Below are 21582 nucleotides of genomic sequence, written 5' to 3' on the forward strand. Positions count from 1 at the left end.
AAAAAAAAGTTGCATCCTCCGTACAGTTTCCTTGTCAGCTCTGTCTCCAGCAAAGGAGGAGTAGCGCCTCTGGCGATGGTGAAATGAAGCTTTGCAAACCACTGTCTTTATTTTTCTAAGCTCACTAGATGGCAATCTCTGTTCAAAGAAAAGGGTTAAAGGAATGGCAATTCAGTGTGTTTTCAACCCTTTGTTGAACAGAAAGTGGCATCTAGTGAGCTCAGAAAATGAAGACAGTGTTTTGCTTTTGCTTCATTTGACCATTACTAGCGCCCTCTGCTGACGGAAAAGAAAAGCTTACAGCACCGGGTATTCCCAGGCGGTCTCCCATCCAAGTACTGACCCGGCCCGACCCTGCTTAGCTTCCGAGATCGGACGAGATCGGGCGTGTTCAGGGTGGTATGGCCGTAAGCGAGTGTACCAAGTGAAAACAAGCTATTTAAAGACGATGAACCCCCAGAGGTTCTCAAAACTGTTGAAGACGCAGTTTGGGGGTTGAGGAGTACTCAACTACATGTAATCACACTAGTAGTGCACCTATACATTTTGCAGTAGCTCTCTGGTAGTTCAACTACATTCATCTTCGAACCAACAAGTTGAATTGCTTTTTTTTGCTCTCTTTTTTTCGGTACTGTAATTAACACTGCTGTATTTTTTAAGCATTCTTTCATTTGTTTTGTTCCATATTTATTCATTCATTTAGCCTGTTGCTATATGTATTCTTACATGTATGTATTTCCATGTTTATTTTTTTTCATTACTGTAATTATTTCTCAATTCTTTTGAACTTTACCTTTACTCAGACTTGAGTGACTTGTCGCCTTCCGTAAATTTGCATGATCCAAAATGTAGATATCTTTGATTTCAAAACTATCCAGATCGGCACAATCTTGAAGAACAAGAACAAAGAATTCATGGTCAAAGTGCATGAACTCCTACTTGAATTGTTGAACACTGTGAGGTTGTTTATTTTAGTTTTAATTAAAGATGTTGCTTCCAAAAAAAAAGTTGCATCCTCCGTACAGTTTCCTTGTCAGCTCTGTCTCCAGCAAAGGAGGAGTAGCGCCCTCTGGCGATGGTGAAATGAAGCTTTGCAAACCACTGTCTTTATTTTTCTAAGCTCACTAGATGGCAATCTCTGTTCAAAGAAAAGGGTTAAAGGAATGGCAATTCAGTGTGTTTTCAACCCTTTGTTGAACAGAAAGTGGCATCTAGTGAGCTCAGAAAATGAAGACAGTGTTTTGCTTTGCTTCATTTGACCATTACTAGCGCCCTCTGCTGACGGAAAAGAAAAGCTTACAGCACCGGGTATTCCCAGGCGGTCTCCCATCCAAGTACTGACCCGGCCCGACCCTGCTTAGCTTCCGAGATCGGACGAGATCGGGCGTGTTCAGGGTGGTATGGCCGTAAGCGAGTGTACCAAGTGAAAACAAGCTATTTAAAGACGATGAACCCCCAGAGGTTCTCAAAACTGTTGAAGACGCAGTTTGGGGGTTGAGGAGTACTCAACTACATGTAATCACACTAGTAGTGCACCTATACATTTTGCAGTAGCTCTCTGGTAGTTCAACTACATTCATCTTCGAACCAACAAGTTGAATTGCTTTTTTTTGCTCTCTTTTTTTCGGTACTGTAATTAACACTGCTGTATTTTTTAAGCATTCTTTCATTTGTTTTGTTCCATATTTATTCATTCATTTAGCCTGTTGCTATATGTATTCTTACATGTATGTATTTCCATGTTTATTTTTTTTCATTACTGTAATTATTTCTCAATTCTTTTGAACTTTACCTTTACTCAGACTTGAGTGACTTGTCGTCTTCCGTAAATTTGCATGATCCAAAATGTAGATATCTTTGATTTCAAAACTATCCAGATCGGCACAATCTTGAAGAACAAGAACAAAGAATTCATGGTCAAAGTGCATGAACTCCTACTTGAATTGTTGAACACTGTGAGGTTGTTTATTTTAGTTTTAATTAAAGATGTTGCTTCCAAAAAAAAAGTTGCATCCTCCGTACAGTTTCCTTGTCAGCTCTGTCTCCAGCAAAGGAGGAGTAGCGCCCTCTGGCGATGGTGAAATGAAGCTTTGCAAACCACTGTCTTTATTTTCTAAGCTCACTAGATGGCAATCTCTGTTCAAAGAAAAGGGTTAAAGGAATGGCAATTCAGTGTGTTTTCAACCCTTTGTTGAACAGAAAGTGGCATCTAGTGAGCTCAGAAAATGAAGACAGTGTTTTGCTTTGCTTCATTTGACCATTACTAGCGCCCTCTGCTGACGGAAAAGAAAAGCTTACAGCACCGGGTATTCCCAGGCGGTCTCCCATCCAAGTACTGACCCGGCCCGACCCTGCTTAGCTTCCGAGATCGGACGAGATCGGGCGTGTTCAGGGTGGTATGGCCGTAAGCGAGTGTACCAAGTGAAAACAAGCTATTTAAAGACGATGAACCCCAGAGGTTCTCAAAACTGTTGAAGACGCAGTTTGGGGTTGAGGAGTACTCAACTACATGTAATCACACTAGTAGTGCACCTATACATTTTGCAGTAGCTCTCTGGTAGTTCAACTACATTCATCTTCGAACCAACAAGTTGAATTGCTTTTTTTTGCTCTCTTTTTTTCGGTACTGTAATTAACACTGCTGTATTTTTTTAAGCATTCTTTCATTTGTTTTGTTCCATATTTATTCATTCATTTAGCCTGTTGCTATATGTATTCTTACATGTATGTATTTCCATGTTTATTTTTTTTCATTACTGTAATTATTTCTCAATTCTTTTGAACTTTACCTTTACTCAGACTTGAGTGACTTGTCGTCTTCCGTAAATTTGCATGATCCAAAATGTAGATATCTTTGATTTCAAAACTATCCAGATCGGCACAATCTTGAAGAACAAGAACAAAGAATTCATGGTCAAAGTGCATGAACTCCTACTTGAATTGTTGAACACTGTGAGGTTGTTTATTTTAGTTTTAATTAAAGATGTTGCTTCCCAAAAAAAAAGTTGCATCCTCCGTACAGTTTCCTTGTCAGCTCTGTCTCCAGCAAAGGAGGAGTAGCGCCTCTGGCGATGGTGAAATGAAGCTTTGCAAACCACTGTCTTTATTTTCTAAGCTCACTAGATGGCAATCTCTGTTCAAAGAAAAGGGTTAAAGGAATGGCAATTCAGTGTGTTTTTCAACCCTTTGTTGAACAGAAAGTGGCATCTAGTGAGCTCAGAAAAATGAAGACAGTGTTTTGCTTTGCTTCATTTGACCATTACTAGCGCCCTCTGCTGACGGAAAAGAAAAAGCTTACAGCACCGGGTATTCCCAGGCGGTCTCCCATCCAAGTACTGACCCGGCCCGACCCTGCTTAGCTTCCGAGATCGGACGAGATCGGGCGTGTTCAGGGTGGTATGGCCGTAAGCGAGTGTACCAAGTGAAAACAAGCTATTTAAAGACGATGAACCCCAGAGGTTCTCAAAACTGTTGAAGACGCAGTTTGGGGGTTGAGGAGTACTCAACTACATGTAATCACACTAGTAGTGCACCTATACATTTTGCAGTAGCTCTCTGGTAGTTCAACTACATTCATCTTCGAACCAACAAGTTGAATTGCTTTTTTTTGCTCTCTTTTTTTCGGTACTGTAATTAACACTGCTGTATTTTTTAAGCATTCTTTCATTTGTTTTGTTCCATATTTATTCATTCATTTAGCCTGTTGCTATATGTATTCTTACATGTATGTATTTCCATGTTTATTTTTTTTCATTACTGTAATTATTTCTCAATTCTTTTGAACTTTACCTTTACTCAGACTTGAGTGACTTGTCGTCTTCTCGTAAATTTGCATGATCCAAAATGTAGATATCTTTGATTTCAAAACTATCCAGATCGGCACAATCTTGAAGAACAAGAACAAAGAATTCATGGTCAAAGTGCATGAACTCCTACTTGAATTGTTGAACACTGTGAGGTTGTTTATTTTAGTTTTAATTAAAGATGTTGCTTCCAAAAAAAAAGTTGCATCCTCCGTACAGTTTCCTTGTCAGCTCTGTCTCCAGCAAAGGAGGAGTAGCGCCTCTGGCGATGGTGAAATGAAGCTTTGCAAACCACTGTCTTTATTTTTCTAAGCTCACTAGATGGCAATCTCTGTTCAAAGAAAAGGGTTAAAGGAATGGCAATTCAGTGTGTTTTCAACCCTTTGTTGAACAGAAAGTGGCATCTAGTGAGCTCAGAAAATGAAGACAGTGTTTTGCTTTGCTTCATTTGACCATTACTAGCGCCCTCTGCTGACGGAAAAGAAAAGCTTACAGCACCGGGTATTCCCAGGCGGTCTCCCATCCAAGTACTGACCCGGCCCGACCCTGCTTAGCTTCCGAGATCGGACGAGATCGGGCGTGTTCAGGGTGGTATGGCCGTAAGCGAGTGTACCAAGTGAAAACAAGCTATTTAAAGACGATGAACCCCCAGAGGTTCTCAAAACTGTTGAAGACGCAGTTTGGGGGTTGAGGAGTACTCAACTACATGTAATCACACTAGTAGTGCACCTATACATTTTTGCAGTAGCTCTCTGGTAGTTCAACTACATTCATCTTCGAACCAACAAGTTGAATTGCTTTTTTTTGCTCTTTTTTTTCGGTACTGTAATTAACACTGCTGTATTTTTTAAGCATTCTTTCATTTGTTTTGTTCCATATTTATTCATTCATTTAGCCTGTTGCTATATGTATTCTTACATGTATGTATTTCCATGTTTATTTTTTTTCATTACTGTAATTATTTCTCAATTCTTTTGAACTTTACCTTTACTCAGACTTGAGTGACTTGTCGTCTTCCGTAAATTTGCATGATCCAAAATGTAGATATCTTTGATTTCAAAACTATCCAGATCGGCACAATCTTGAAGAACAAGAACAAAGAATTCATGGTCAAAGTGCATGAACTCCTACTTGAATTGTTGAACACTGTGAGGTTGTTTATTTTAGTTTTAATTAAAGATGTTGCTTCCAAAAAAAAAGTTGCATCCTCCGTACAGTTTCCTTGTCAGCTCTGTCTCCAGCAAAGGAGGAGTAGCGCCTCTGGCGATGGTGAAATGAAGCTTTGCAAACCACTGTCTTTATTTTTCTAAGCTCACTAGATGGCAATCTCTGTTCAAAGAAAAGGGTTAAAGGAATGGCAATTCAGTGTGTTTTCAACCCTTTGTTGAACAGAAAGTGGCATCTAGTGAGCTCAGAAAATGAAGACAGTGTTTTGCTTTGCTTCATTTGACCATTACTAGCGCCCTCTGCTGACGGAAAAGAAAAAGCTTACAGCACCGGGTATTCCCAGGCGGTCTCCCATCCAAGTACTGACCCGGCCCGACCCTGCTTAGCTTCCGAGATCGGACGAGATCGGGCGTGTTCAGGGTGGTATGGCCGTAAGCGAGTGTACCAAGTGAAAACAAGCTATTTAAAGACGATGAACCCCAGAGGTTCTCAAAACTGTTGAAGACGCAGTTTGGGGGTTGAGGAGTACTCAACTACATGTAATCACACTAGTAGTGCACCTATACATTTTGCAGTAGCTCTCTGGTAGTTCAACTACATTCATCTTCGAACCAACAAGTTGAATTGCTTTTTTTTGCTCTCTTTTTTTTCGGTACTGTAATTAACACTGCTGTATTTTTTTAAGCATTCTTTCATTTGTTTTGTTCCATATTTATTCATTCATTTAGCCTGTTGCTATATGTATTCTTACATGTATGTATTTCCATGTTTATTTTTTTTCATTACTGTAATTATTTCTCAATTCTTTTGAACTTTACCTTTACTCAGACTTGAGTGACTTGTCGTCTTCCGTAAATTTGCATGATCCAAAATGTAGATATCTTTGATTTCAAAACTATCCAGATCGGCACAATCTTGAAGAACAAGAACAAAGAATTCATGGTCAAAGTGCATGAACTCCTACTTGAATTGTTGAACACTGTGAGGTTGTTTATTTTAGTTTTAATTAAAGATGTTGCTTCCAAAAAAAAAGTTGCATCCTCCGTACAGTTTCCTTGTCAGCTCTGTCTCCAGCAAAGGAGGAGTAGCGCCTCTGGCGATGGTGAAATGAAGCTTTGCAAACCACTGTCTTTATTTTCTAAGCTCACTAGATGGCAATCTCTGTTCAAAGAAAAGGGTTAAAGGAATGGCAATTCAGTGTGTTTTCAACCCTTTGTTGAACAGAAAGTGGCATCTAGTGAGCTCAGAAAATGAAGACAGTGTTTTTGCTTTGCTTCATTTGACCATTACTAGCGCCCTCTGCTGACGGAAAAGAAAAAGCTTACAGCACCGGGTATTCCCAGGCGGTCTCCCATCCAAGTACTGACCCGGCCCGACCCTGCTTAGCTTCCGAGATCGGACGAGATCGGGCGTGTTCAGGGTGGTATGGCCGTAAGCGAGTGTACCAAGTGAAAACAAGCTATTTAAAGACGATGAACCCCAGAGGTTCTCAAAACTGTTGAAGACGCAGTTTGGGGGTTGAGGAGTACTCAACTACATGTAATCACACTAGTAGTGCACCTATACATTTTGCAGTAGCTCTCTGGTAGTTCAACTACATTCATCTTCGAACCAACAAGTTGAATTGCTTTTTTTTGCTCTCTTTTTTTTCGGTACTGTAATTAACACTGCTGTATTTTTTAAGCATTCTTTCATTTGTTTTGTTCCATATTTATTCATTCATTTAGCCTGTTGCTATATGTATTCTTACATGTATGTATTTCCATGTTTATTTTTTTTCATTACTGTAATTATTTCTCAATTCTTTTGAACTTTACCTTTACTCAGACTTGAGTGACTTGTCGTCTTCCGTAAATTTGCATGATCCAAAATGTAGATATCTTTGATTTCAAAACTATCCAGATCGGCACAATCTTGAAGAACAAGAACAAAGAATTCATGGTCAAAGTGCATGAACTCCTACTTGAATTGTTGAACACTGTGAGGTTGTTTATTTTAGTTTTAATTAAAGATGTTGCTTCCAAAAAAAAAGTTGCATCCTCCGTACAGTTTCCTTGTCAGCTCTGTCTCCAGCAAAGGAGGAGTAGCGCCTCTGGCGATGGTGAAATGAAGCTTTGCAAACCACTGTCTTTATTTTTCTAAGCTCACTAGATGGCAATCTCTGTTCAAAGAAAAGGGTTAAAGGAATGGCAATTCAGTGTGTTTTCAACCCTTTGTTGAACAGAAAGTGGCATCTAGTGAGCTCAGAAAATGAAGACAGTGTTTTGCTTTGCTTCATTTGACCATTACTAGCGCCCTCTGCTGACGGAAAAGAAAAGCTTACAGCACCGGGTATTCCCAGGCGGTCTCCCATCCAAGTACTGACCCGGCCCGACCCTGCTTAGCTTCCGAGATCGGACGAGATCGGGCGTGTTCAGGGTGGTATGGCCGTAAGCGAGTGTACCAAGTGAAAACAAGCTATTTAAAGACGATGAACCCCAGAGGTTCTCAAAACTGTTGAAGACGCAGTTTGGGGGTTGAGGAGTACTCAACTACATGTAATCACACTAGTAGTGCACCTATACATTTTGCAGTAGCTCTCTGGTAGTTCAACTACATTCATCTTCGAACCAACAAGTTGAATTGCTTTTTTTTGCTCTTTTTTTTCGGTACTGTAATTAACACTGCTGTATTTTTTAAGCATTCTTTCATTTGTTTTGTTCCATATTTATTCATTCATTTAGCCTGTTGCTATATGTATTCTTACATGTATGTATTTCCATGTTTATTTTTTTTCATTACTGTAATTATTTCTCAATTCTTTTGAACTTTACCTTTACTCAGACTTGAGTGACTTGTCGTCTTCCGTAAATTTGCATGATCCAAAATGTAGATATCTTTGATTTCAAAACTATCCAGATCGGCACAATCTTGAAGAACAAGAACAAAGAATTCATGGTCAAAGTGCATGAACTCCTACTTGAATTGTTGAACACTGTGAGGTTGTTTATTTTAGTTTTAATTAAAGATGTTGCTTCCCAAAAAAAAAGTTGCATCCTCCGTACAGTTTCCTTGTCAGCTCTGTCTCCAGCAAAGGAGGAGTAGCGCCTCTGGCGATGGTGAAATGAAGCTTTGCAAACCACTGTCTTTATTTTTCTAAGCTCACTAGATGGCAATCTCTGTTCAAAGAAAAGGGTTAAAGGAATGGCAATTCAGTGTGTTTTCAACCCTTTGTTGAACAGAAAGTGGCATCTAGTGAGCTCAGAAAATGAAGACAGTGTTTTGCTTTGCTTCATTTGACCATTACTAGCGCCCTCTGCTGACGGAAAAGAAAAGCTTACAGCACCGGGTATTCCCAGGCGGTCTCCCATCCAAGTACTGACCCGGCCCGACCCTGCTTAGCTTCCGAGATCGGACGAGATCGGGCGTGTTCAGGGTGGTATGGCCGTAAGCGAGTGTACCAAGTGAAAACAAGCTATTTAAAGACGATGAACCCCAGAGGTTCTCAAAACTGTTGAAGACGCAGTTTGGGGGTTGAGGAGTACTCAACTACATGTAATCACACTAGTAGTGCACCTATACATTTTGCAGTAGCTCTCTGGTAGTTCAACTACATTCATCTTCGAACCAACAAGTTGAATTGCTTTTTTTTGCTCTTTTTTTTCGGTACTGTAATTAACACTGCTGTATTTTTTTAAGCATTCTTTCATTTGTTTTGTTCCATATTTATTCATTCATTTAGCCTGTTGCTATATGTATTCTTACATGTATGTATTTCCATGTTTATTTTTTTCATTACTGTAATTATTTCTCAATTCTTTTGAACTTTACCTTTACTCAGACTTGAGTGACTTGTCGTCTTCCGTAAATTTGCATGATCCAAAATGTAGATATCTTTGATTTCAAAACTATCCAGATCGGCACAATCTTGAAGAACAAGAACAAAGAATTCATGGTCAAAGTGCATGAACTCCTACTTGAATTGTTGAACACTGTGAGGTTGTTTATTTTAGTTTTAATTAAAGATGTTGCTTCCAAAAAAAAAGTTGCATCCTCCGTACAGTTTCCTTGTCAGCTCTGTCTCCAGCAAAGGAGGAGTAGCGCCTCTGGCGATGGTGAAATGAAGCTTTGCAAACCACTGTCTTTATTTTTCTAAGCTCACTAGATGGCAATCTCTGTTCAAAGAAAAGGGTTAAAGGAATGGCAATTCAGTGTGTTTTCAACCCTTTGTTGAACAGAAAGTGGCATCTAGTGAGCTCAGAAAATGAAGACAGTGTTTTGCTTTGCTTCATTTGACCATTACTAGCGCCCTCTGCTGACGGAAAAGAAAAGCTTACAGCACCGGGTATTCCCAGGCGGTCTCCCATCCAAGTACTGACCCGGCCCGACCCTGCTTAGCTTCCGAGATCGGACGAGATCGGGCGTGTTCAGGGTGGTATGGCCGTAAGCGAGTGTACCAAGTGAAAACAAGCTATTTAAAGACGATGAACCCCAGAGGTTCTCAAAACTGTTGAAGACGCAGTTTGGGGTTGAGGAGTACTCAACTACATGTAATCACACTAGTAGTGCACCTATACATTTTGCAGTAGCTCTCTGGTAGTTCAACTACATTCATCTTCGAACCAACAAGTTGAATTGCTTTTTTTTGCTCTTTTTTTTCGGTACTGTAATTAACACTGCTGTATTTTTTAAGCATTCTTTCATTTGTTTTGTTCCATATTTATTCATTCATTTAGCCTGTTGCTATATGTATTCTTACATGTATGTATTTCCATGTTTATTTTTTTTCATTACTGTAATTATTTCTCAATTCTTTTGAACTTTACCTTTACTCAGACTTGAGTGACTTGTCGCCTTCCGTAAATTTGCATGATCCAAAATGTAGATATCTTTGATTTCAAAACTATCCAGATCGGCACAATCTTGAAGAACAAGAACAAAGAATTCATGGTCAAAGTGCATGAACTCCTACTTGAATTGTTGAACACTGTGAGGTTGTTTATTTTAGTTTTAATTAAAGATGTTGCTTCCAAAAAAAAAGTTGCATCCTCCGTACAGTTTCCTTGTCAGCTCTGTCTCCAGCAAAGGAGGAGTAGCGCCTCTGGCGATGGTGAAATGAAGCTTTGCAAACCACTGTCTTTATTTTCTAAGCTCACTAGATGGCAATCTCTGTTCAAAGAAAAGGGTTAAAGGAATGGCAATTCAGTGTGTTTTTCAACCCTTTGTTGAACAGAAAGTGGCATCTAGTGAGCTCAGAAAATGAAGACAGTGTTTTGCTTTGCTTCATTTGACCATTACTAGCGCCCTCTGCTGACGGAAAAGAAAAGCTTACAGCACCGGGTATTCCCAGGCGGTCTCCCATCCAAGTACTGACCCGGCCCGACCCTGCTTAGCTTCCGAGATCGGACGAGATCGGGCGTGTTCAGGGTGGTATGGCCGTAAGCGAGTGTACCAAGTGAAAACAAGCTATTTAAAGACGATGAACCCCAGAGGTTCTCAAAACTGTTGAAGACGCAGTTTGGGGGTTGAGGAGTACTCAACTACATGTAATCACACTAGTAGTGCACCTATACATTTTGCAGTAGCTCTCTGGTAGTTCAACTACATTCATCTTCGAACCAACAAGTTGAATTGCTTTTTTTTGCTCTTTTTTTTCGGTACTGTAATTAACACTGCTGTATTTTTTTAAGCATTCTTTCATTTGTTTTGTTCCATATTTATTCATTCATTTAGCCTGTTGCTATATGTATTCTTACATGTATGTATTTCCATGTTTATTTTTTTTCATTACTGTAATTATTTCTCAATTCTTTTGAACTTTACCTTTACTCAGACTTGAGTGACTTGTCGTCTTCCGTAAATTTGCATGATCCAAAATGTAGATATCTTTGATTTCAAAACTATCCAGATCGGCACAATCTTGAAGAACAAGAACAAAGAATTCATGGTCAAAGTGCATGAACTCCTACTTGAATTGTTGAACACTGTGAGGTTGTTTATTTTAGTTTTAATTAAAGATGTTGCTTCCAAAAAAAAAGTTGCATCCTCCGTACAGTTTCCTTGTCAGCTCTGTCTCCAGCAAAGGAGGAGTAGCGCCTCTGGCGATGGTGAAATGAAGCTTTGCAAACCACTGTCTTTATTTTTCTAAGCTCACTAGATGGCAATCTCTGTTCAAAGAAAAGGGTTAAAGGAATGGCAATTCAGTGTGTTTTCAACCCTTTGTTGAACAGAAAGTGGCATCTAGTGAGCTCAGAAAATGAAGACAGTGTTTTGCTTTGCTTCATTTGACCATTACTAGCGCCCTCTGCTGACGGAAAAGAAAAGCTTACAGCACCGGGTATTCCCAGGCGGTCTCCCATCCAAGTACTGACCCGGCCCGACCCTGCTTAGCTTCCGAGATCGGACGAGATCGGGCGTGTTCAGGGTGGTATGGCCGTAAGCGAGTGTACCAAGTGAAAACAAGCTATTTAAAGACGATGAACCCCAGAGGTTCTCAAAACTGTTGAAGACGCAGTTTGGGGGTTGAGGAGTACTCAACTACATGTAATCACACTAGTAGTGCACCTATACATTTTGCAGTAGCTCTCTGGTAGTTCAACTACATTCATCTTCGAACCAACAAGTTGAATTGCTTTTTTTTGCTCTTTTTTTTCGGTACTGTAATTAACACTGCTGTATTTTTTTAAGCATTCTTTCATTTGTTTTGTTCCATATTTATTCATTCATTTAGCCTGTTGCTATATGTATTCTTACATGTATGTATTTCCATGTTTATTTTTTTTCATTACTGTAATTATTTCTCAATTCTTTTGAACTTTACCTTTACTCAGACTTGAGTGACTTGTCGTCTTCCGTAAATTTGCATGATCCAAAATGTAGATATCTTTGATTTCAAAACTATCCAGATCGGCACAATCTTGAAGAACAAGAACAAAGAATTCATGGTCAAAGTGCATGAACTCCTACTTGAATTGTTGAACACTGTGAGGTTGTTTATTTTAGTTTTAATTAAAGATGTTGCTTCCAAAAAAAAAGTTGCATCCTCCGTACAGTTTCCTTGTCAGCTCTGTCTCCAGCAAAGGAGGAGTAGCGCCTCTGGCGATGGTGAAATGAAGCTTTGCAAACCACTGTCTTTATTTTCTAAGCTCACTAGATGGCAATCTCTGTTCAAAGAAAAGGGTTAAAGGAATGGCAATTCAGTGTGTTTTCAACCCTTTGTTGAACAGAAAGTGGCATCTAGTGAGCTCAGAAAATGAAGACAGTGTTTTGCTTTGCTTCATTTGACCATTACTAGCGCCCTCTGCTGACGGAAAAGAAAAGCTTACAGCACCGGGTATTCCCAGGCGGTCTCCCATCCAAGTACTGACCCGGCCCGACCCTGCTTAGCTTCCGAGATCGGACGAGATCGGGCGTGTTCAGGGTGGTATGGCCGTAAGCGAGTGTACCAAGTGAAAACAAGCTATTTAAAGACGATGAACCCCAGAGGTTCTCAAAACTGTTGAAGACGCAGTTTGGGGGTTGAGGAGTACTCAACTACATGTAATCACACTAGTAGTGCACCTATACATTTTGCAGTAGCTCTCTGGTAGTTCAACTACATTCATCTTCGAACCAACAAGTTGAATTGCTTTTTTTTGCTCTCTTTTTTTCGGTACTGTAATTAACACTGCTGTATTTTTTAAGCATTCTTTCATTTGTTTTGTTCCATATTTATTCATTCATTTAGCCTGTTGCTATATGTATTCTTACATGTATGTATTTCCATGTTTATTTTTTTTCATTACTGTAATTATTTCTCAATTCTTTTGAACTTTACCTTTACTCAGACTTGAGTGACTTGTCGTCTTCCGTAAATTTGCATGATCCAAAATGTAGATATCTTTGATTTCAAAACTATCCAGATCGGCACAATCTTGAAGAACAAGAACAAAGAATTCATGGTCAAAGTGCATGAACTCCTACTTGAATTGTTGAACACTGTGAGGTTGTTTATTTTAGTTTTAATTAAAGATGTTGCTTCCAAAAAAAAAGTTGCATCCTCCGTACAGTTTCCTTGTCAGCTCTGTCTCCAGCAAAGGAGGAGTAGCGCCTCTGGCGATGGTGAAATGAAGCTTTGCAAACCACTGTCTTTATTTTTCTAAGCTCACTAGATGGCAATCTCTGTTCAAAGAAAAGGGTTAAAGGAATGGCAATTCAGTGTGTTTTCAACCCTTTGTTGAACAGAAAGTGGCATCTAGTGAGCTCAGAAAATGAAGACAGTGTTTTGCTTTGCTTCATTTGACCATTACTAGCGCCCTCTGCTGACGGAAAAGAAAAGCTTACAGCACCGGGTATTCCCAGGCGGTCTCCCATCCAAGTACTGACCCGGCCCGACCCTGCTTAGCTTCCGAGATCGGACGAGATCGGGCGTGTTCAGGGTGGTATGGCCGTAAGCGAGTGTACCAAGTGAAAACAAGCTATTTAAAGACGATGAACCCCAGAGGTTCTCAAAACTGTTGAAGACGCAGTTTGGGGGTTGAGGAGTACTCAACTACATGTAATCACACTAGTAGTGCACCTATACATTTTGCAGTAGCTCTCTGGTAGTTCAACTACATTCATCTTCGAACCAACAAGTTGAATTGCTTTTTTTTGCTCTCTTTTTTTTCGGTACTGTAATTAACACTGCTGTATTTTTTAAGCATTCTTTCATTTGTTTTGTTCCATATTTATTCATTCATTTAGCCTGTTGCTATATGTATTCTTACATGTATGTATTTCCATGTTTATTTTTTTTCATTACTGTAATTATTTCTCAATTCTTTTGAACTTTACCTTTACTCAGACTTGAGTGACTTGTCGTCTTCCGTAAATTTGCATGATCCAAAATGTAGATATCTTTGATTTCAAAACTATCCAGATCGGCACAATCTTGAAGAACAAGAACAAAGAATTCATGGTCAAAGTGCATGAACTCCTACTTGAATTGTTGAACACTGTGAGGTTGTTTATTTTAGTTTTAATTAAAGATGTTGCTTCCAAAAAAAAAGTTGCATCCTCCGTACAGTTTCCTTGTCAGCTCTGTCTCCAGCAAAGGAGGAGTAGCGCCTCTGGCGATGGTGAAATGAAGCTTTGCAAACCACTGTCTTTATTTTCTAAGCTCACTAGATGGCAATCTCTGTTCAAAGAAAAGGGTTAAAGGAATGGCAATTCAGTGTGTTTTCAACCCTTTGTTGAACAGAAAGTGGCATCTAGTGAGCTCAGAAAATGAAGACAGTGTTTTGCTTTGCTTCATTTGACCATTACTAGCGCCCTCTGCTGACGGAAAAGAAAAGCTTACAGCACCGGGTATTCCCAGGCGGTCTCCCATCCAAGTACTGACCCGGCCCGACCCTGCTTAGCTTCCGAGATCGGACGAGATCGGGCGTGTTCAGGGTGGTATGGCCGTAAGCGAGTGTACCAAGTGAAAACAAGCTATTTAAAGACGATGAACCCCAGAGGTTCTCAAAACTGTTGAAGACGCAGTTTGGGGGTTGAGGAGTACTCAACTACATGTAATCACACTAGTAGTGCACCTATACATTTTGCAGTAGCTCTCTGGTAGTTCAACTACATTCATCTTCGAACCAACAAGTTGAATTGCTTTTTTTTGCTCTTTTTTTTCGGTACTGTAATTAACACTGCTGTATTTTTTTAAGCATTCTTTCATTTGTTTTGTTCCATATTTATTCATTCATTTAGCCTGTTGCTATATGTATTCTTACATGTATGTATTTCCATGTTTATTTTTTTTCATTACTGTAATTATTTCTCAATTCTTTTGAACTTTACCTTTACTCAGACTTGAGTGACTTGTCGTCTTCCGTAAATTTGCATGATCCAAAATGTAGATATCTTTGATTTCAAAACTATCCAGATCGGCACAATCTTGAAGAACAAGAACAAAGAATTCATGGTCAAAGTGCATGAACTCCTACTTGAATTGTTGAACACTGTGAGGTTGTTTATTTTAGTTTTAATTAAAGATGTTGCTTCCAAAAAAAAAGTTGCATCCTCCGTACAGTTTCCTTGTCAGCTCTGTCTCCAGCAAAGGAGGAGTAGCGCCTCTGGCGATGGTGAAATGAAGCTTTGCAAACCACTGTCTTTATTTTCTAAGCTCACTAGATGGCAATCTCTGTTCAAAGAAAAGGGTTAAAGGAATGGCAATTCAGTGTGTTTTCAACCCTTTGTTGAACAGAAAGTGGCATCTAGTGAGCTCAGAAAATGAAGACAGTGTTTTTGCTTTGCTTCATTTGACCATTACTAGCGCCCTCTGCTGACGGAAAAGAAAAGCTTACAGCACCGGGTATTCCCAGGCGGTCTCCCATCCAAGTACTGACCCGGCCCGACCCTGCTTAGCTTCCGAGATCGGACGAGATCGGGCGTGTTCAGGGTGGTATGGCCGTAAGCGAGTGTACCAAGTGAAAACAAGCTATTTAAAGACGATGAACCCCAGAGGTTCTCAAAACTGTTGAAGACGCAGTTTGGGGGTTGAGGAGTACTCAACTACATGTAATCACACTAGTAGTGCACCTATACATTTTGCAGTAGCTCTCTGGTAGTTCAACTACATTCATCTTCGAACCAACAAGTTGAATTGCTTTTTTTTGCTCTTTTTTTTCGGTACTGTAATTAACACTGCTGTATTTTTTAAGCATTCTTTCATTTGTTTTGTTCCATATTTATTCATTCATTTAGCCTGTTGCTATATGTATTCTTACATGTATGTATTTCCATGTTTATTTTTTTTCATTACTGTAATTATTTCTCAATTCTTTTGAACTTTACCTTTACTCAGACTTGAGTGACTTGTCGTCTTCCGTAAATTTGCATGATCCAAAATGTAGATATCTTTGATTTCAAAACTATCCAGATCGGCACAATCTTGAAGAACAAGAACAAAGAATTCATGGTCAAAGTGCATGAACTCCTACTTGAATTGTTGAACACTGTGAGGTTGTTTATTTTAGTTTTAATTAAAGATGTTGCTTCCAAAAAAAAAGTTGCATCCTCCGTACAGTTTCCTTGTCAGCTCTGTCTCCAGCAAAGGAGGAGTAGCGCCTCTGGCGATGGTGAAATGAAGCTTTGCAAACCACTGTCTTTATTTTTCTAAGCTCACTAGATGGCAATCTCTGTTCAAAGAAAAGGGTTAAAGGAATGGCAATTCAGTGTGTTTTTCAACCCTTTGTTGAACAGAAAGTGGCATCTAGTGAGCTCAGAAAATGAAGACAGTGTTTTGCTTTGCTTCATTTGACCATTACTAGCGCCCTCTGCTGACGGAAAAGAAAAGCTTACAGCACCGGGTATTCCCAGGCGGTCTCCCATCCAAGTACTGACCCGGCCCGACCCTGCTTAGCTTCCGAGATCGGACGAGATCGGGCGTGTTCAGGGTGGTATGGCCGTAAGCGAGTGTACCAAGTGAAAACAAGCTATTTAAAGACGATGAACCCCAGAGGTTCTCAAAACTGTTGAAGACGCAGTTTGGGGGTTGAGGAGTACTCAACTACATGTAATCACACTAGTAGTGCACCTATACATTTTGCAGTAGCTCTCTGGTAGTTCAACTACATTCATCTTCGAACCAACAAGTTGAATTGCTTTTTTTTGCTCTCTTTTTTTCGGTACTGTAATTAACACTGCTGTATTTTTTTAAGCATTCTTTCATTTGTTTTGTTCCATATTTATTCATTCATTTAGCCTGTTGCTATATGTATTCTTACATGTATGTATTTCCATGTTTATTTTTTTTCATTACTGTAATTATTTCTCAATTCTTTTGAACTTTACCTTTACTCAGACTTGAGTGACTTGTCGTCTTCCGTAAATTTGCATGATCCAAAATGTAGATATCTTTGATTTCAAAACTATCCAGATCGGCACAATCTTGAAGAACAAGAACAAAGAATTCATGGTCAAAGTGCATGAACTCCTACTTGAATTGTTGAACACTGTGAGGTTGTTTATTTTAGTTTTAATTAAAGATGTTGCTTCCAAAAAAAAAGTTGCATCCTCCGTACAGTTTCCTTGTCAGCTCTGTCTCCAGCAAAGGAGGAGTAGCGCCTCTGGCGATGGTGAAATGAAGCTTTGCAAACCACTGTCTTTATTTTCTAAGCTCACTAGATGGCAATCTCTGTTCAAAGAAAAGGGTTAAAGGAATGGCAATTCAGTGTGTTTTCAACCCTTTGTTGAACAGAAAGTGGCATCTAGTGAGCTCAGAAAATGAAGACAGTGTTTTGCTTTGCTTCATTTGACCATTACTAGCGCCCTCTGCTGACGGAAAAGAAAAGCTTACAGCACCGGGTATTCCCAGGCGGTCTCCCATCCAAGTACTGACCCGGCCCGACCCTGCTTAGCTTCCGAGATCGGACGAGATCGGGCGTGTTCAGGGTGGTATGGCCGTAAGCGAGTGTACCAAGTGAAAACAAGCTATTTAAAGACGATGAACCCCAGAGGTTCTCAAAACTGTTGAAGACGCAGTTTGGGGGTTGAGGAGTACTCAACTACATGTAATCACACTAGTAGTGCACCTATACATTTTGCAGTAGCTCTCTGGTAGTTCAACTACATTCATCTTCGAACCAACAAGTTGAATTGCTTTTTTTTGCTCTTTTTTTTCGGTACTGTAATTAACACTGCTGTATTTTTTAAGCATTCTTTCATTTGTTTTGTTCCATATTTATTCATTCATTTAGCCTGTTGCTATATGTATTCTTACATGTATGTATTTCCATGTTTATTTTTTTTCATTACTGTAATTATTTCTCAATTCTTTTGAACTTTACCTTTACTCAGACTTGAGTGACTTGTCGTCTTCCGTAAATTTGCATGATCCAAAATGTAGATATCTTTGATTTCAAAACTATCCAGATCGGCACAATCTTGAAGAACAAGAACAAAGAATTCATGGTCAAAGTGCATGAACTCCTACTTGAATTGTTGAACACTGTGAGGTTGTTTATTTTAGTTTTAATTAAAGATGTTGCTTCCAAAAAAAAAGTTGCATCCTCCGTACAGTTTCCTTGTCAGCTCTGTCTCCAGCAAAGGAGGAGTAGCGCCTCTGGCGATGGTGAAATGAAGCTTTGCAAACCACTGTCTTTATTTTCTAAGCTCACTAGATGGCAATCTCTGTTCAAAGAAAAGGGTTAAAGGAATGGCAATTCAGTGTGTTTTTCAACCCTTTGTTGAACAGAAAGTGGCATCTAGTGAGCTCAGAAAATGAAGACAGTGTTTTGCTTTGCTTCATTTGACCATTACTAGCGCCCTCTGCTGACGGAAAAGAAAAGCTTACAGCACCGGGTATTCCCAGGCGGTCTCCCATCCAAGTACTGACCCGGCCCGACCCTGCTTAGCTTCCGAGATCGGACGAGATCGGGCGTGTTCAGGGTGGTATGGCCGTAAGCGAGTGTACCAAGTGAAAAACAAGCTATTTAAAGACGATGAACCCCAGAGGTTCTCAAAACTGTTGAAGACGCAGTTTGGGGGTTGAGGAGTACTCAACTACATGTAATCACACTAGTAGTGCACCTATACATTTTGCAGTAGCTCTCTGGTAGTTCAACTACATTCATCTTCGAACCAACAAGTTGAATTGCTTTTTTTTGCTCTTTTTTTTCGGTACTGTAATTAACACTGCTGTATTTTTTAAGCATTCTTTCATTTGTTTTGTTCCATATTTATTCATTCATTTAGCCTGTTGCTATATGTATTCTTACATGTATGTATTTCCATGTTTATTTTTTTTCATTACTGTAATTATTTCTCAATTCTTTTGAACTTTACCTTTACTCAGACTTGAGTGACTTGTCGTCTTCCGTAAATTTGCATGATCCAAAATGTAGATATCTTTGATTTCAAAACTATCCAGATCGGCACAATCTTGAAGAACAAGAACAAAGAATTCATGGTCAAAGTGCATGAACTCCTACTTGAATTGTTGAACACTGTGAGGTTGTTTATTTTAGTTTTAATTAAAGATGTTGCTTCCAAAAAAAAAGTTGCATCCTCCGTACAGTTTCCTTGTCAGCTCTGTCTCCAGCAAAGGAGGAGTAGCGCCTCTGGCGATGGTGAAATGAAGCTTTGCAAACCACTGTCTTTATTTTCTAAGCTCACTAGATGGCAATCTCTGTTCAAAGAAAAGGGTTAAAGGAATGGCAATTCAGTGTGTTTTCAACCCTTTGTTGAACAGAAAGTGGCATCTAGTGAGCTCAGAAAATGAAGACAGTGTTTTGCTTTGCTTCATTTGACCATTACTAGCGCCCTCTGCTGACGGAAAAGAAAAGCTTACAGCACCGGGTATTCCCAGGCGGTCTCCCATCCAAGTACTGACCCGGCCCGACCCCTGCTTAGCTTCCGAGATCGGACGAGATCGGGCGTGTTCAGGGTGGTATGGCCGTAAGCGAGTGTACCAAGTGAAAACAAGCTATTTAAAGACGATGAACCCCCAGAGGTTCTCAAAACTGTTGAAGACGCAGTTTGGGGGTTGAGGAGTACTCAACTACATGTAATCACACTAGTAGTGCACCTATACATTTTGCAGTAGCTCTCTGGTAGTTCAACTACATTCATCTTCGAACCAACAAGTTGAATTGCTTTTTTTTGCTCTTTTTTTTCGGTACTGTAATTAACACTGCTGTATTTTTTTAAGCATTCTTTCATTTGTTTTGTTCCATATTTATTCATTCATTTAGCCTGTTGCTATATGTATTCTTACATGTATGTATTTCCATGTTTATTTTTTTTCATTACTGTAATTATTTCTCAATTCTTTTGAACTTTACCTTTACTCAGACTTGAGTGACTTGTCGCTCTTCCGTAAATTTGCATGATCCAAAATGTAGATATCTTTGATTTCAAAACTATCCAGATCGGCACAATCTTGAAGAACAAGAACAAAGAATTCATGGTCAAAGTGCATGAACTCCTACTTGAATTGTTGAACACTGTGAGGTTGTTTATTTTAGTTTTAATTAAAGATGTTGCTTCCAAAAAAAAAGTTGCATCCTCCGTACAGTTTCCTTGTCAGCTCTGTCTCCAGCAAAGGAGGAGTAGCGCCTCTGGCGATGGTGAAATGAAGCTTTGCAAACCACTGTCTTTATTTTCTAAGCTCACTAGATGGCAATCTCTGTTCAAAGAAAAGGGTTAAAGGAATGGCAATTCAGTGTGTTTTCAACCCTTTGTTGAACAGAAAGTGGCATCTAGTGAGCTCAGAAAATGAAGACAGTGTTTTGCTTTTGCTTCATTTGACCATTACTAGCGCCCTCTGCTGACGGAAAAGAAAAAGCTTACAGCACCGGGTATTCCCAGGCGGTCTCCCATCCAAGTACTGACCCGGCCCGACCCTGCTTAGCTTCCGAGATCGGACGAGATCGGGCGTGTTCAGGGTGGTATGGCCGTAAGCGAGTGTACCAAGTGAAAACAAGCTATTTAAAGACGATGAACCCCAGAGGTTCTCAAAACTGTTGAAGACGCAGTTTGGGGGTTGAGGAGTACTCAACTACATGTAATCACACTAGTAGTGCACCTATACATTTTGCAGTAGCTCTCTGGTAGTTCAACTACATTCATCTTCGAACCAACAAGTTGAATTGCTTTTTTTTGCTCTTTTTTTTCGGTACTGTAATTAACACTGCTGTATTTTTTTAAGCATTCTTTCATTTGTTTTGTTCCATATTTATTCATTCATTTAGCCTGTTGCTATATGTATTCTTACATGTATGTATTTCCATGTTTATTTTTTTTCATTACTGTAATTATTTCTCAATTCTTTTGAACTTTACCTTTACTCAGACTTGAGTGACTTGTCGTCTTCCGTAAATTTGCATGATCCAAAATGTAGATATCTTTGATTTCAAAACTATCCAGATCGGCACAATCTTGAAGAACAAGAACAAAGAATTCATGGTCAAAGTGCATGAACTCCTACTTGAATTGTTGAACACTGTGAGGTTGTTTATTTTAGTTTTAATTAAAGATGTTGCTTCCAAAAAAAAAGTTGCATCCTCCGTACAGTTTCCTTGTCAGCTCTGTCTCCAGCAAAGGAGGAGTAGCGCCTCTGGCGATGGTGAAATGAAGCTTTGCAAACCACTGTCTTTATTTTCTAAGCTCACTAGATGGCAATCTCTGTTCAAAGAAAAGGGTTAAAGGAATGGCAATTCAGTGTGTTTTCAACCCTTTGTTGAACAGAAAGTGGCATCTAGTGAGCTCAGAAAATGAAGACAGTGTTTTGCTTTGCTTCATTTGACCATTACTAGCGCCCTCTGCTGACGGAAAAGAAAAGCTTACAGCACCGGGTATTCCCAGGCGGTCTCCCATCCAAGTACTGACCCGGCCCGACCCTGCTTAGCTTCCGAGATCGGACGAGATCGGGCGTGTTCAGGGTGGTATGGCCGTAAGCGAGTGTACCAAGTGAAAACAAGCTATTTAAAGACGATGAACCCCAGAGGTTCTCAAAACTGTTGAAGACGCAGTTTGGGGGTTGAGGAGTACTCAACTACATGTAATCACACTAGTAGTGCACCTATACATTTTGCAGTAGCTCTCTGGTAGTTCAACTACATTCATCTTCGAACCAACAAGTTGAATTGCTTTTTTTTGCTCTTTTTTTTCGGTACTGTAA

The 21582-nt window shown here is 39.6% G+C and overlaps 22 non-coding genes across 22 annotated transcripts; all 22 read right to left on the reverse strand.

Moving 5' to 3' along the window:
- Positions 1-294: 294 nt before the first annotated feature.
- On the reverse strand, positions 295-413 carry LOC144514511 (5S ribosomal RNA). Its single transcript, XR_013501432.1, has one exon. It is a non-coding gene; the product is annotated as a 5S ribosomal RNA (ribosomal RNA).
- An 880-nt stretch (positions 414-1293) lies between these two features.
- LOC144514522 (5S ribosomal RNA) lies at positions 1294-1412 on the reverse strand. Its single transcript, XR_013501443.1, has one exon. It is a non-coding gene; the product is annotated as a 5S ribosomal RNA (ribosomal RNA).
- Positions 1413-2291: 879 nt separating this feature from the next.
- Positions 2292-2410, reverse strand: LOC144514531 (5S ribosomal RNA). The gene has a single exon (XR_013501451.1). It is a non-coding gene; the product is annotated as a 5S ribosomal RNA (ribosomal RNA).
- Positions 2411-3291: 881 nt separating this feature from the next.
- LOC144514532 (5S ribosomal RNA) lies at positions 3292-3410 on the reverse strand. The gene has a single exon (XR_013501452.1). It is a non-coding gene; the product is annotated as a 5S ribosomal RNA (ribosomal RNA).
- Positions 3411-4289: 879 nt separating this feature from the next.
- LOC144514533 (5S ribosomal RNA) lies at positions 4290-4408 on the reverse strand. The gene has a single exon (XR_013501453.1). It is a non-coding gene; the product is annotated as a 5S ribosomal RNA (ribosomal RNA).
- Positions 4409-5288: 880 nt separating this feature from the next.
- LOC144514512 (5S ribosomal RNA) lies at positions 5289-5407 on the reverse strand. The gene has a single exon (XR_013501433.1). It is a non-coding gene; the product is annotated as a 5S ribosomal RNA (ribosomal RNA).
- An 881-nt stretch (positions 5408-6288) lies between these two features.
- LOC144514513 (5S ribosomal RNA) lies at positions 6289-6407 on the reverse strand. Its single transcript, XR_013501434.1, has one exon. It is a non-coding gene; the product is annotated as a 5S ribosomal RNA (ribosomal RNA).
- An 879-nt stretch (positions 6408-7286) lies between these two features.
- Positions 7287-7405, reverse strand: LOC144514514 (5S ribosomal RNA). Its single transcript, XR_013501435.1, has one exon. It is a non-coding gene; the product is annotated as a 5S ribosomal RNA (ribosomal RNA).
- Positions 7406-8283: 878 nt separating this feature from the next.
- Positions 8284-8402, reverse strand: LOC144514515 (5S ribosomal RNA). The gene has a single exon (XR_013501436.1). It is a non-coding gene; the product is annotated as a 5S ribosomal RNA (ribosomal RNA).
- An 877-nt stretch (positions 8403-9279) lies between these two features.
- Positions 9280-9398, reverse strand: LOC144514516 (5S ribosomal RNA). The gene has a single exon (XR_013501437.1). It is a non-coding gene; the product is annotated as a 5S ribosomal RNA (ribosomal RNA).
- An 876-nt stretch (positions 9399-10274) lies between these two features.
- LOC144514517 (5S ribosomal RNA) lies at positions 10275-10393 on the reverse strand. The gene has a single exon (XR_013501438.1). It is a non-coding gene; the product is annotated as a 5S ribosomal RNA (ribosomal RNA).
- An 878-nt stretch (positions 10394-11271) lies between these two features.
- Positions 11272-11390, reverse strand: LOC144514518 (5S ribosomal RNA). Its single transcript, XR_013501439.1, has one exon. It is a non-coding gene; the product is annotated as a 5S ribosomal RNA (ribosomal RNA).
- Positions 11391-12267: 877 nt separating this feature from the next.
- LOC144514519 (5S ribosomal RNA) lies at positions 12268-12386 on the reverse strand. The gene has a single exon (XR_013501440.1). It is a non-coding gene; the product is annotated as a 5S ribosomal RNA (ribosomal RNA).
- An 878-nt stretch (positions 12387-13264) lies between these two features.
- LOC144514520 (5S ribosomal RNA) lies at positions 13265-13383 on the reverse strand. The gene has a single exon (XR_013501441.1). It is a non-coding gene; the product is annotated as a 5S ribosomal RNA (ribosomal RNA).
- An 878-nt stretch (positions 13384-14261) lies between these two features.
- Positions 14262-14380, reverse strand: LOC144514521 (5S ribosomal RNA). Its single transcript, XR_013501442.1, has one exon. It is a non-coding gene; the product is annotated as a 5S ribosomal RNA (ribosomal RNA).
- An 878-nt stretch (positions 14381-15258) lies between these two features.
- On the reverse strand, positions 15259-15377 carry LOC144514524 (5S ribosomal RNA). Its single transcript, XR_013501444.1, has one exon. It is a non-coding gene; the product is annotated as a 5S ribosomal RNA (ribosomal RNA).
- Positions 15378-16255: 878 nt separating this feature from the next.
- Positions 16256-16374, reverse strand: LOC144514525 (5S ribosomal RNA). Its single transcript, XR_013501445.1, has one exon. It is a non-coding gene; the product is annotated as a 5S ribosomal RNA (ribosomal RNA).
- An 878-nt stretch (positions 16375-17252) lies between these two features.
- On the reverse strand, positions 17253-17371 carry LOC144514526 (5S ribosomal RNA). The gene has a single exon (XR_013501446.1). It is a non-coding gene; the product is annotated as a 5S ribosomal RNA (ribosomal RNA).
- An 877-nt stretch (positions 17372-18248) lies between these two features.
- LOC144514527 (5S ribosomal RNA) lies at positions 18249-18367 on the reverse strand. Its single transcript, XR_013501447.1, has one exon. It is a non-coding gene; the product is annotated as a 5S ribosomal RNA (ribosomal RNA).
- Positions 18368-19244: 877 nt separating this feature from the next.
- LOC144514530 (5S ribosomal RNA) lies at positions 19245-19364 on the reverse strand. The gene has a single exon (XR_013501450.1). It is a non-coding gene; the product is annotated as a 5S ribosomal RNA (ribosomal RNA).
- An 881-nt stretch (positions 19365-20245) lies between these two features.
- On the reverse strand, positions 20246-20364 carry LOC144514528 (5S ribosomal RNA). The gene has a single exon (XR_013501448.1). It is a non-coding gene; the product is annotated as a 5S ribosomal RNA (ribosomal RNA).
- An 877-nt stretch (positions 20365-21241) lies between these two features.
- On the reverse strand, positions 21242-21360 carry LOC144514529 (5S ribosomal RNA). The gene has a single exon (XR_013501449.1). It is a non-coding gene; the product is annotated as a 5S ribosomal RNA (ribosomal RNA).
- Positions 21361-21582: the final 222 nt, after the last annotated feature.

Source organism: Sander vitreus, unplaced genomic scaffold, assembly GCF_031162955.1.
Source record: "Sander vitreus isolate 19-12246 unplaced genomic scaffold, sanVit1 ctg599_0, whole genome shotgun sequence".
NCBI classification, from domain to species: Eukaryota; Metazoa; Chordata; class Actinopteri; order Perciformes; family Percidae; genus Sander; species Sander vitreus.